Below are 13,662 nucleotides of genomic sequence, written 5' to 3'. Positions count from 1 at the left end.
ATTTACGGCAATTCAATTATGAGTGACACAGCTTTTCAAACTTACTTAGCTCGTGGGGTTTTCCTGGCAATTAATTGACATAAAATAAGGTTACTAGCCTGTCGTAAATCAATCCTATATTTGTCGTGATGACTATAGTTTCGGGTTAAAACCCCATTTTCAAATATTTCTCTTCTGTCGTCAAACTGTCAAACTAATCTTCTTGCATTTGCTGTTGTCAATAATACATTACACGTAAATTCACATGGAAACATTTAGATTTACAAAAATTATGTTATACATATTTTTTTACATAATTTTTGTAAATCTGAATGTTTTCGTGAGTATTTTTGTGCAATGTATTATTGACAACGGCAAATGCAGGAAGATAATTTGACGGCTGAAGAGAAAGATTTGAAAATGGGGTTTTAACCCGAAACTATAGTCATCACGACAAATATTGGATGGTTGACGACAGGTTGGTAACCTTCTTTTATGTTTATTGCTGTCAACATACACAATTCTTTAAGTTCAAGAAATAAATTAATTTGAAACGTAATTAAAGGAAGAACCCCTGTTCCCATTTTAATTAAAAGTGTTAAGCTTTCTTGGACAATTTTTCATTATTACCTAAGTCCTGCAAGCCACTTTAAGAAGATTTAAAATCTAAAATTATTGTTAATCATGCTAAATTTAATTTATGTTTTAAAGTGTCATTCAAATATTTTAAACTGTCTTCCTTGTAAATCCATACACTTCATCATTCCCCGAGTTGGTCTTTAACATCAACACTCGGTCCCAAACAAACATACAATTCCCTCGTCTGTCCTTGTGATAGTGAATGCAAAAGGTTCGTAGGTTAAAAAGGTGTTACAGTGGCAATTACTATATCCTATTGGCAATGTAAGAAGTGATCATATTGACAATGAAATTAGAAATACAGATGATTTAAGTAGCATATGTGCTTAAGATATTTAGCTGGTCTATTAGCGCAGGTATTCAATCCTAGTGACCACGAGTTACCAATGATAGTGCAATGACATGGTACTTTAAGGTGCTTCCTTATAGTCTGTAGGTCTCGCTTATCAAGAAAATAATTTTTAGTAGCGTTGACTTTATTTGTATTTGAGAACACCCTTGACGCAATATGATTATTTTTCATTTTAAAAACTGTTTTCATTGTTGCACACTTTATAAAGTGTAAAACCTTGACGTACAAAAAGGTCCAGTATTTTTAGTTTGCAGTTTAGATATTCTTGAAGAATTGAATTGTAGATAACAGTACCTATAACTGTGAATTAAGTCAAAGATAAAATTACGTAATCTGTTCGTAAAATTTAAACAAGAAAGGTTTATTACAATCCAAAACCAAAGATATTACTTCCTTAGACACATTCTAAAGGCAGTAAAATGGGATGGGAAACTAGAATTTGTCACGACATTTCAGTTTATGTGGAACCTATAACGTTAACGATCAATTTAATAGCTTCAACACGAGGTGGCCTTCCCATCATCAACCCTACACGTGTTGTGACCCTTTCTTCCAATAGCTACATTTAGAGTTGTGTTTTCTAACAACAAATCTTCTTCCAGTAAAATTTAAATGGGAGAATTTACAATTATATAGTAACTAAACATGTATTGGACGATCCATCCTAATTATAATACCGCTTAATCTAACGCCCAATAAGTATATATCTGAGGCAATATCCTCTTTAAGACCATCTTAGAGACATTTTAATGGGTTCAGGAAAATAATTGAAAATGTTTTGTAATGTCCATGAAGTAAAATTATATTATATTCTATATGACCCTTTGGTCTATTTCTCATTGACATGTCACCATTGTACTGAGCAAACTCACTACTGCAGTCAGATCTGACATTGGATGTCATAAATTCTACTATTCACTGGTGATTATGACTATTGAGACTCCGTTATGAACTAAAGGACGGATCTGATTTGTAATCTACTGCTTTGTTTGTTGGGCTGGAGTTTATTACATGTAGCGTGATCTAAAGGTTCTTCATTAGTTTGTATTTATCTTTGCCACACATGTATGTAAATGCAATATTACTTATCTCAATGTTTTATAATTTTTGTGCTTAAACAGTTTTTGCTATTATTTTGTATTATATATATTAAATTTGACTTGCTCACTGCCTAGTGCTACTAAGTTACATCACGCATATCAGTTATTTGACGTATTACTAGTTATTTCTCATTGTACCACCATAACTTCAACTTTTGCATCAATTAATAATTATTTATTCATCACTTAGGCCTACTAAATTATGTCTGGTGTTATTATCAACGATTAAAAAGCACAATGTAAAATTAAAACAGAGGAGGGGGAAGTTTACCGACATAAGAGCACCCAAGCGTAACTCGACTAAAACACGCTTAAAAAGGCTTCAGACTTAACAAAATGACGAGAGCTCAATGGTTATGTGTTAAAACCCTGATATTTGTCTGTTTGACAATGAATACACATTAGAAAGACTTTATCATTACTGTTAGTACTAACGCAGACTGTAGCCAGTTTATAAACACAGGGATTATAAAGTTCGTTGTTAATAGCTAAAAGCTCTCTCGTAGACTGATAAACTTTGAGAGACATTTTTATGAGCTTAAATAGATGTTAAAAGACATTCATTGAACTTAGTTTTTATGTTTAATTCTAATTATTATGAAAATATTTTCTAATTATTTTAACTTCAAAAATCCTTATTTGTATTTACTAGTTGATGAATTTTACTATTTTTATAATTTATTGGTTGTCGAGTTGTCTAGGTATTCAGTTTATCGCATTGTCACTAAAATTTGAATAAATAGGGATGTTAAGCTGTAAATTAACTTAACAGTATGTAAATTATAACTAGGTATTGGACGTTGTTTGTGTTATGAAAAATAATTGTTTATAATATTTACAATACAATTAGGATGGGAACAATCCGCAGTACGGTTGTTTATCATCAGAAAGTAATTTGTATTCTAGGTAAAATTATTACCGGTATCTAAGAAAATATTAATATCGTAATTTTATGTGCGTTTATTAATTTGTTTTATTTAATTTAGTTGTTGTTAGGCTCTTATCAAAAAATTTTTTAAAGTTGTAAATATACACACTTTAGTTAAATGCATAACACCTTTACCGTCATCTTTATAGCTTCTTGGGTATTTTCAAAATATGCTTACGGGAGCTATAAAACCCGGACACGCATTTTTACGAGCCATAACAGTTTTGCACCTTTGGTACGGTGAACAGTGGTGTGACCTAAGATAGTTTGTTTGTCATATTAACCATTCTGGAGTTTTTAAAATAGGGATATTTATATTGTATTTTTAACCATAAATTGGACCTCTTTAATTAATTGGGCAAGAACATACTTTTTCATGTATAATTAGCAAATACTTATTTATCAATAGTCATATTTAAGGTATTATTTTAATTTTATTTCAATTTTTGCCTTGATACTAGTAAGGGGTTGTCATAATAGTTAATTACGTGTGCGTTCAAGGCTATTACATGGGTATGTTGATGGGTAAATAATTATCAATTAATCAAAGGCTCTTAGCATGATGAGGAACCATAATAGAACCCCTACGAAATTAATGAGTTATTTTAGCTATTTATATTTATATTATTAATGGGTGTACTGAAAAACTATATGGAATTTAACAAATTTAGCTAGTCATTATTTTAAAAAAAATTGGAAATTACACCCCAATTACTTTGAAATTAGAAAAGTGATATATATATATATATATATATATATATATGTCTTACCTACCTCAATGTTTTTAAATTTGTTATGAGTGCAACATGTGCCGAAAACCCCCTCACAGATACGTTGTTATCAGTATAGTATTTATTTCTCAGTAAAAAAACGTTTGATGAGTTTATTATCAGAGTGATAATAAAATGGCTCGACTACCTCAGTGTTGGCCATGTTCTTATCAGTATTACGTTTGCACCCTAGCCTAGCCACATCAGTGGTCGGTTTGTTATCAGATCGTTTGTGGCCCAACTACCTCAATGTTGGCCATGTTCTTATCAGTATAACGTTTGTACTCTAGCCACATCAGTAGTGGTCAGTTTGTTATCATTTTGTTTGTGGCCCAACTACCTCAGTGTTGGCCATGTTCTTATCAGTATAACGTTTGTAGCATGGCCACATCAGTAGTGGTCAGTTTGTTATCATTTTGTTTGTGGCCCAACTACCTCAATGTTGGCCATGTTCTTATCAGTATAACGTTTGTACTCTAGCCACATCAGTAGTGGTCAGTTTGTTATCATTTTGTTTGTGGCCCAACTACCTCAGTGTTGGCCATGTTCTTATCAGTATAACGTTTGTACCCTGGCCACATCAGCGATGGTCAGTTTGTTATCAGTTTGTTTGTGGTCCAACTACCTCAATGTTGGCCATGTTCTTATCAGAATAACGTTTGTACTTTAGCCACATCAGTGGTGGTCAGTTTGTTATCATTTTGTTTGTGGTCCAACTACCTCAATGTTGGCCATGTTCTTATCAGAATAACGTTTGTACCCTGGCCACATCAGTGGTGGTCAGTTTGTTATCATTTTGTTTGTGGTCCAACTACCTCAATGTTGGCCATGTTCTTATCAGAATAACGTTTGTACCCTGGCCACATCAGTGGTGGTCAGTTTGTTATCATTTTGTTTGTGGTCCAACTACCTCAATGTTGGCCATGTTCTTATCAGAATAACGTTTGTACCCTGGCCACATCAGTGGTGGTCAGTTTGTTATCATTTTGTTTGTGGTCCAACTACCTCAATGTTGGCCATGTTCTTATCAGAATAACGTTTGTACCCTGGCCACATCAGTGGTGGTCAGTTTGTTATCATTTTGTTTGTGGCCCAACTACCTCAATGTTGGCCATGTTCTTATCAGAATAACGTTTGTACTCTAGCCACATCAGTAGTGGTCAGTTTGTTATCATTTTGTTTGTGGCCCAACTACCTCAGTGTTGGACATGTTCTTATCAGTATAACGTTTGTACTCTAGCCACATCAGTAGTGGTCAGTTTTTTTATCATTTTGTTTGTGGCCCAACTACCTCAATGTTGGCCATGTTCTTATCAGAATAACGTTTGTACCCTGGCCACATTAGTGGTGGTCAGTTTGTTATCAGTTTGTTTGTGGTCCAACTACCTCAATGTTGGCCATGTTCTTATCAGAATAACGTTTGTACTTTAGCCACATCAGTGGTGGTCAGTTTGTTATCAGTTTGTTTGTGATCCAATTACATCAATGTTGATTTTCTTATCAGTATAAAGTTTGTACCCTAGCCTAGCCACATCAGTGGGCAGTTTGTTATCAGTTTGTTTGTGGTTCAACTACCTCAGTGTTGGTCATGTTCTTATCAGTATAACGTTTGTACCCTAGCCACATCAGTGGTGGTCAGTTTGTTATCAGTTTGTTTGTGGTCCAACGACCTCAGTGTTGGTCATTTTATTGTCAGTATAACATTGTAGCCTAGCCACATCAGTGGTGGTCAGTTTGTTATCAGTTTGTTTGTGGTCCAATTACCTCAATGTTGGCAATTTTTTTTAGTATAACGTTTGTACCTTACCCTAGCCACATCAGTGGGCAGTTTTTATCAGTTTGTTTGTGTCCCAACTACCTCAGTGTTGGCCTTGTTCTTATCAGTATAACGTTTGTACCCTACCCTAGCCACATCAGTGGTGGTCAGTTTGTTATCAGTTTGTTTGTGGCCCAACTACCTCAGCCCTCGTACATAAACCCAGTCGTTAGGTTTTACAGCTCTCTTGCGAGTGCTTGGTTTTGTTACAGTGACTGGCTTTGGAGGCCACAGGTAGAAATATTACAATGTGTCGTGTATTAATACTACATAAAATGTTTGCTAAAATATAATCACTGGATCTTTAATTTATATTTAATGCTTACAAATAAAATGAGATAAAACATTTTCCTTAGAAAACAAATAATTTGTTGTCTATGTTTTGTTTATATACTCACAAAAATAAATGTTCTACTTAAGTGAAATGTTTAACCAATGTACTTAAAAAAAGATAAAACGTAAAATTGATCTTTAAAACATCACATTTACAAGTATTATAAATCACCTGTGCAATTCCAATATCGCCGTGAATGATTTAAAATTGCACCTCACTGCATTTGAACACTGTACTTAAACTAAACAAAGAAACATTGTTGGCCTTAGTCAAACTGTATAGCTTTTTTCACTGATTCTACTCATATTCATAATTGCATTAGAATATCCCATTGTCGAATTGCAATCTTAAAGGGTGAATTAGAACGAATTTAAAGTAATTATTTCTTATATACATACTCAAAATTGTTTTAAGTACACACAGCAGAAACGTTAAAACCAAGGTGGCGAATATATTACGATTCCAATCGTAATATATTTTGCCATTGTTTGTGATTAAGTTTTGACTTATCAGTAAATGTTGATTACTTCTCCTGCTGAACGCTTAGCTGTGCTTATTCCTTTGATTTGTTGTTGGTGGAAAAGAATAACCTCATAATTCGAAAAAAGTATTCATCTATATTACAGTGTACACTATTTGTAGTACTGTACATAACAAATGGTCTTATAAAAGCCAGGGCGCGTTGAAGCAGGTAAAGAGGGACTAAAAGCATACGCTCTTATCTTAAATTTATGTATTGTATTGCCACAAGAGAGCAAATACATTATATTCCAATTGTATCGCTGTAGCCCAAAGTTGAGATTTTCAAAATCGATAGTAAATGGGTGCTCATGACAAACGTTCTTGCAAAAAGTTTTTTAATGCCAGTTATTAGCTATCTTTTACACATTCTCATCTCAGACTTCAGTCTGTGCAGTATTCTATGCATGTCAATGTCCTTCAAGTGAATGTAAACTAACTAAGAGGTCACACAACAATCAACATTGTTTCAATAATTGTATGAACAAAGTTTACAGAAACGTTTAAGTATGTAAGTTAAAAAACCATCGGAAAAGAGCCCTGAGAGACATGTATGGTCTAAATTAAGTCATTTGAATAGAGGATACGGTAATAAACATCTTAAATTTCAACTCCATTGGGTCTAGTATATTTTTCGTAGATGTTAATATTTTTAAATAGTACTACTAGAACAGTAGTAATATTAATTTGGTTGAAAAAAATCGCTAGTAAAATAATTGAAATGCATCTATTTTATTAGTTTTTTTCATGTAAACATGAATTTGATTAAGGCTTCACAAAGAAAACTAGTTATGTTATACATTTATTAAAAGTTATTTTCAGAGGGTAGTAACCACTGAATAACACGAATGATTGTTAATACCAGCTTCAATAGACCAGCAAAGTTGTTAATCTGGAGTTTTCATCTCGTAAACAATATTTTTACGATAAATTACTCAGTGGTAAGCTAATCGTAAAACAGCTCTTTTGACATATTACTTGTGCTTACATTTGTCAAAAACCATTGAAAACATAATTTTTTACATAAATTGTAGCTTAAGAATGGCCATTTTCATCCATTTCCCATTATCATTAATTCTTACATAAAGTAAACGTGTTTTTTTATTTTTTCATTGCAAATGAAGCTTCACAATCCAACCCCGAGTATTGACGTCGAACGTTTGATTTGATTCTGATGCATGATATTTGATCTGACTGCCCAAGCCAGATACGTTTGATTATCAGCGTTGTCGATGAATCAATTACGTTTTCAAAGCTATCCATCGCTTTGATTGATGATCAAGTCAGTTATCCAATTTTACACTTGCTTATCTGCTTCATATTCGACGGATGTTGCCTTTATTTGTTTGACCAATGTTGATACAGTACTGGAGAGTATTTCGATTTGAGGCTAAATGTATACCACTTGCATATAAAGGTATCATGGCAACTTGAAGGTTATAACAGCCAGAGTGAAATAACTTTGAGTAATCGTAATCACACTAATGTTTTTAAATATTTTATATACATTTATACATTGTCTTACAAAGTTCTCTTCCGCTCTATATGTTCTACCATCCAAAAGTGGTTTATATTCTCGATACCAATTACAATTATCATATTTTTTGTTTTATTTACAGATTAAAGACAACACAGGGTTTCAAATTGTGTACCTATATTAAAATAAAAGACCACTGAGATGGTGTTGACAATTTCCAGATGCAATAACAACAACTTGAAAATTTACTTCTAAAGTAATCTAAATTAATAATAAAAGTATTAGATAACAGTTTTGTTTCGAAGCTATATGGTACGCACTACTACTCTTTTACTGCACAACCATAGAGCTACCTTTAATGACATGATTATAGGGCAATAATAACATGATTGCGGAGAAGTGATCTTTAAAACAAGTTGTGGTAAATACAATTACACCTTAATTAGTATTGGACAATCATCAACCACATGTTGATGCGACGGTGGGACTCTGTAATGAACTGAATGGCGAACAGATTAACAGTAATTAGCAGTGAGTTTACTGCTTTGAAACAATCAACGTTGTAAGTGCTTTGCTATTTTGACGTATCTTCAAACAACTTCATTTTAAACTAGCTACTTTATATACACATATCATCATTTGTTTTAACATAGAAGATTGAACTACTCGTAGTACAAATTCCTTGTTAGCTTCTCTCCCCACACTATGGTCCTCGGTTAGTGTAAGTTTAATCGAAATTTGGCGTAAAATAAGATTTTTTTTATATAGTACATAAAAATAAATTGGAAAAATTTAATGTACTAAATAATACATGTAGTGGGGAATTTCTGAAAAGCTCTAAATATGTTAAATTTAAATATCATTACACTTAATTACACTCCCATTTTCTTAAAAACTGCGAGTTTTATGAAAAACAAAACAAGAAACAAAACTTCAATGCTCAACATTGTCATAAAAAACTATTTTCTGTTGTAATAAGAAAAACAGATTTCCCAGGACAGCTTTTGAATGTATGTAAATATGACATTTATTAGACATTTGGGGAGATCTCTAGAAGCTCCTACATCAAAGGAAACAGCTTGTAACAGGTGGATTATTATACTTCCAAAGAAACTAGTTGTCAAGTCACCTTAAAGCCTTACATAAAAAATTTCAATATGTATAACTATGTATACATAAATGGAGCGTATACCCTAATGATGATAAAACGATTTCCTAACCAGTAGATCTTGCCTATATAGAATATTTATTTAGTTCAGTGTTTCTCAAAGTATTACGATATACGACGAACTGGTGTGATTGAGCATGAGTTACGTGACTTTAAACGGTTTCTAATGATTGGAGATATAGCTTGTCCACAATGTACTGCACAGTTTTGAACTTAAAATGAAAAAGTGTACAAAGTTGTGTTTATCATTAGGCATATCTACATCACCACTGTTATTAACATGTGCAAATAACAAGAACTTGTTATGTTATGTTCCTTGAATATTTCTTTACCCAGAAATGGATGCTCACAAGGATCCTCAGAACATTAATATGTCTCCGACCACGAAGATGTGAATAATCAAAATGTTTGCGCTAAGCTGGTCACGAGGTCTCATAAGATTGCAGGTGTTATAACTTATCCATCCAGTTTGAGGAAAACGTGCGGATTAAGCCTATGACACCTTAGTGCTCGGAGGCTCTGCCTTGCTAACACACACAAACTCTGGCCAATTTCTACTGACATGGTGTGCTAAATACCAATGCTAATCTGTGAATCGTTGTCCTAAAAAATAATTGGAAAAAGTCAATACATCACTATAAAATTGTTGATGGCATTTCTTTGACCGTGATAAAATAACTTAGGTTTTTAATTTAACCAAATACTGAAACTTTATAAAAATCTATCGCAAAACTCTTACTGTTTTATATTTTAAAGAAGATTGGCTGAGTTTTATGACGGTCGTTTCAGCTCCATTTACCAAATAGGTTGAAGTGGATTACTGATGTTCACAGTAAGCTTTTGAAATAATCCATGAAACATTTTTAAACTAATATTTACCTAATGATTTATATGTAAGCTGATAGAATAAAATCCCAAAACATATACTCCTCAAGACCATTGTAGTTTTTGTTATTGTTGCAATTTTATTAGTTTGAATACCAAACATTTTTACATTATTTTCACCACACTTCACAGCTAACAGCCGGTTTCTTGTATATTTTTTGTATAAAAGCTGTTATCTATGACAAGGGCCCTATAAAATTAGCAGAAGTGATAACCGTCGAATACTCTTGCGGAGCACTTTTTTCAAAATTTGCATGATTATAAGTTTATGAGTTATGACCCTGTAGAAAAAAAATACTATTACCTGGCAAAAATCAACTTTTCTATTGTCTAGGTTAAAACCGACTGTTATTTTGATAACATATTGTAACTTCTTAAATTTTTCCTGTCATCCAATACAACGTTGGCAACTTGATTGAACGTAAACATAGGAGATTGATATTTTGCGTTGGAATGTTATCAAACTAAAGTGATCCTTGAGCTTTACACTCCATAGTGTACACATAACAACTGAAAGTAAATTTTTCAAGAAGCTTGGGGATTAATAATTTACATCACGCTAACCATGGTCAACATAACTAATTAGAGTTGCATGTTCTATGGAACTGAATACTGTACTACAGCACATGATAAAATAATTCAGTAATCCCAATGATGAAAACATTGCTCACACTTTGGAGATATATATAAGTTCTTAGTTAGCAGTGCCATTTACTTTTAAGGCCGTTAAATATATAATTTCGATTGAAACTTTAATTGTGTTATTCTTTTTCAGACTAATGAGGTTTCACTAAAATTCTTGGTAAGAACCGTTATGTCTTGTTTTATTTATCTTCATATTGAAAGTTAAAGCTGTATAACTACTTCCGTATTATTTCAGACATCGATAATATTTAGAACAACGACCCTTATGCTTTCGTTATGAGGTTAGAGATAAATTATACTTAGAATCAATGGTCGTAAAGTAATTAAAAATAGTTTATATCACCTTTTTTGTCGAGGAGTCCCAAATTATTTGTTACTTAACACGGATTTCTGGTTTGGGCCTTTTTAAGCAATTATAATTTGGGACCATTAGGATTATAATTTCATATCCTTTAATCTACAGTATTTTTGAATTTTCAAGGTGAAAAAGCTTTCTATGATATAATCTTAATGCAGGAACGTAAAATATCGGTCAATATGTCGCATTCATACATTTTCATTATGTATAACTATTTGTATTGTGAATTTTTTAACATCTACAAACTCGATAAGAGGCACTTCATATGAACTTTCTTAGTTCTGTTCAACAATTTCTTCAAATACAATGAATTTAGACGTTCACGGTCCCTAATAACACACACAGTTTTATACCTAACACAATATTGTTTATTTGAATTGTTACGTTGACGATATTTTATGTTGAAGTTGCACACTGACCATAGATTCGCAAAAAATTGCAATATTCCAACACTTAACCGGTCTATAAAACTCCTTTCTGCAGCCTTGAAGATTGTTAGTTTTACAATAAAGACACCAAGTTAAACGCCACACCAGTCACGTTTGAGAAGGGACCAAATTACTTTTTGTTTTATGGTTTTGATTATCCCCCAGAGCTTCCGCAATCTCTTTATTAAAACAATGAAAACCAAGTAATGTTTCTTCGCTTCTTCTGTTAGTGTTTTAATTTAAGAGTCCAGAATTAGTTTAAGGGCTTAATTTGTTGGTTTTATTTTGTTTAAATGTGTGTGAAAAATAGATCAAGAATTAATAAACCGGAAATAAGCTATTTTGCGTAGGCCTACTGTTTACTGGTGTGGCAATGTGATACTTTCCATCTAGTGGTACGAAATCCCTTAATACAGAGTGCACCGTAAATAAACAGCTAAACTCCGGAAAATAGTACTATGGGTCAAAATAAAGGGAAAATCATCAATGAAACCTTTTCCATGATCGATTCTTTTACCAGATATCCACATATTTGTATTTTTACATAAACATTTAATATTAGGATTATTACAACCAATCTTTATGAAACTTGGTATGTACTTTCAGACAGAATAGACTCATGTGAAAAAAAATCTTCGTTCAGTTCAAAATTTCAAAATGGCATTATTAATTATTTATATATTTATATAATATATTAAAAGATGGCTTATTTTATGAAATGAAAATGGCAAAAACACTTTTACTTAATATATATCCTATCAAACAATCCCAAGTTTAAAAAATATCGAATAATAAATAGCCGAAATACGATGATTTTTTTATAAGGCCAGATTACCAGTAAAAACCAGTAAGCAGGTCAATTAAATTTTTGAAACATTACTCTAAAATGTCCTGCAATTAAAGACAAAAGTTCAGCATAGTAAATGGCAAGCAAATTGCAGCAAATTGACATTTTGTGAGGATGGTGCGACCATTGGAGCAATGTAACCTAACCTAACCTGAAGGTTGATAGGTATTATAGAGATTAGATGTGGCCACCGGGCGGAGTTGGACTGGACACTTTGGGGGCCATAAAACTATTCCTCATCCAAAATCTGACCACCACGCGGAGTTGTGCTATCCATCAGTCAATTTTAAGTCTAAAGCCTTGAATATTATTTATGGGACGACGTGTTACTGTGAGCAGGTAGAGAGTTAAACCGCAAGCCAAATCCGAGGATTTCGGTCCGAAAAAGTTACCTGGGCCGAAGTGTTACGACAAGATTGAAAAACCTTACATTAAATGCAAATAAACCGTTTATATGCATAATTTGGTTACCACGCTAAAAAACATATTTGTTAACTCAAACTTGCCGTTAAAACAGTTTACAGGGCGCAAAACAAACGGACAATCACTACTGTTCTTCAAAAAAAGTAAATAATAATTACCAAAGAAACAATTTTGACATAAAATAAAAATGATTTTGTCGTATTTTGTATATGAATACTACAGTTATGACTACTATATATATGGATTGAGTGATTAAAATAAGTAAGGGACACTTCATATGGTCTTACCTAGTTGTGCTTGTTGTATAGCGAAGATGTCTTGACCTCTTTCAACCTCTTACATAATGTAATCCCTTAGAACAAGGTTCCGCAGAGGGACTCTGAAAGAATGCTCGGGTTGATCTGAAAACCCAGATAAGACCTTCCAGAAACTTAATTTTCTACTTCAACTATTTATCAAGATGAAATCTAAAGACATGTTGTTTAAAAAATCCTCAATGGTTTTAATAATGTCAAACTAACATGACTTCAACAAATAGTGAATTGAAAAGGAGTTTTACCAACACTACGATGTTTTTACCCGTTCTAAAAACGTTTTATTGCAATAAATCGGCATCCATGCCGATAGCTACGTATTGCTGTCTATGCCAGTTGTCATCGTCATTCGGGAACCAATCAGGTTTCTTACATTCCTAGGACCGAAAATCTACTGTTTGCTTACTTTCCTATAGTATATTTCGTACCTAGGGCCGAAAATTTGGGTTTTCCTGCTCGAGATAGTTTTTAAGTTCGAGACGAGGTCGAGAAATTGAAACGATCGAGAGCTGCAAAACCATTTCGGTCCGAGGTACAGACGCTATTTTTCACCACACTGTACCCTATTACCACTATTCACCACACTATACCCCATTACCACTATTCACCACAATAATAGTGCACACTGAAAGTCAACACAACCCCAAAACTTTACGGTTATGCGAAAAAATAATTTGAGG

The 13,662-nt window shown here is 32.9% G+C and overlaps 1 protein-coding gene across 3 annotated transcripts in view; it reads left to right on the top strand.

Annotated features, from left to right (window-relative positions):
* LOC129004136 (calcitonin gene-related peptide type 1 receptor) overlaps positions 1–13,662 on the top strand; it is a 235,507-nt gene that overhangs the window by 124,918 nt on the left and 96,927 nt on the right. The gene's annotated exons all lie outside the window — the stretch shown is intronic.

Source organism: Macrosteles quadrilineatus, unplaced genomic scaffold (genome assembly GCF_028750875.1).
Source record: "Macrosteles quadrilineatus isolate MER2022 unplaced genomic scaffold, UCM_ALF_1.0 Scaffold_9__3_contigs__length_116548681, whole genome shotgun sequence".
Lineage (NCBI taxonomy): Eukaryota > Metazoa > Arthropoda > Insecta > Hemiptera > Cicadellidae > Macrosteles > Macrosteles quadrilineatus.
Note: the sequence above shows the minus strand (reverse complement) of the source record. Positions and strands in the feature narration are given on the sequence as shown.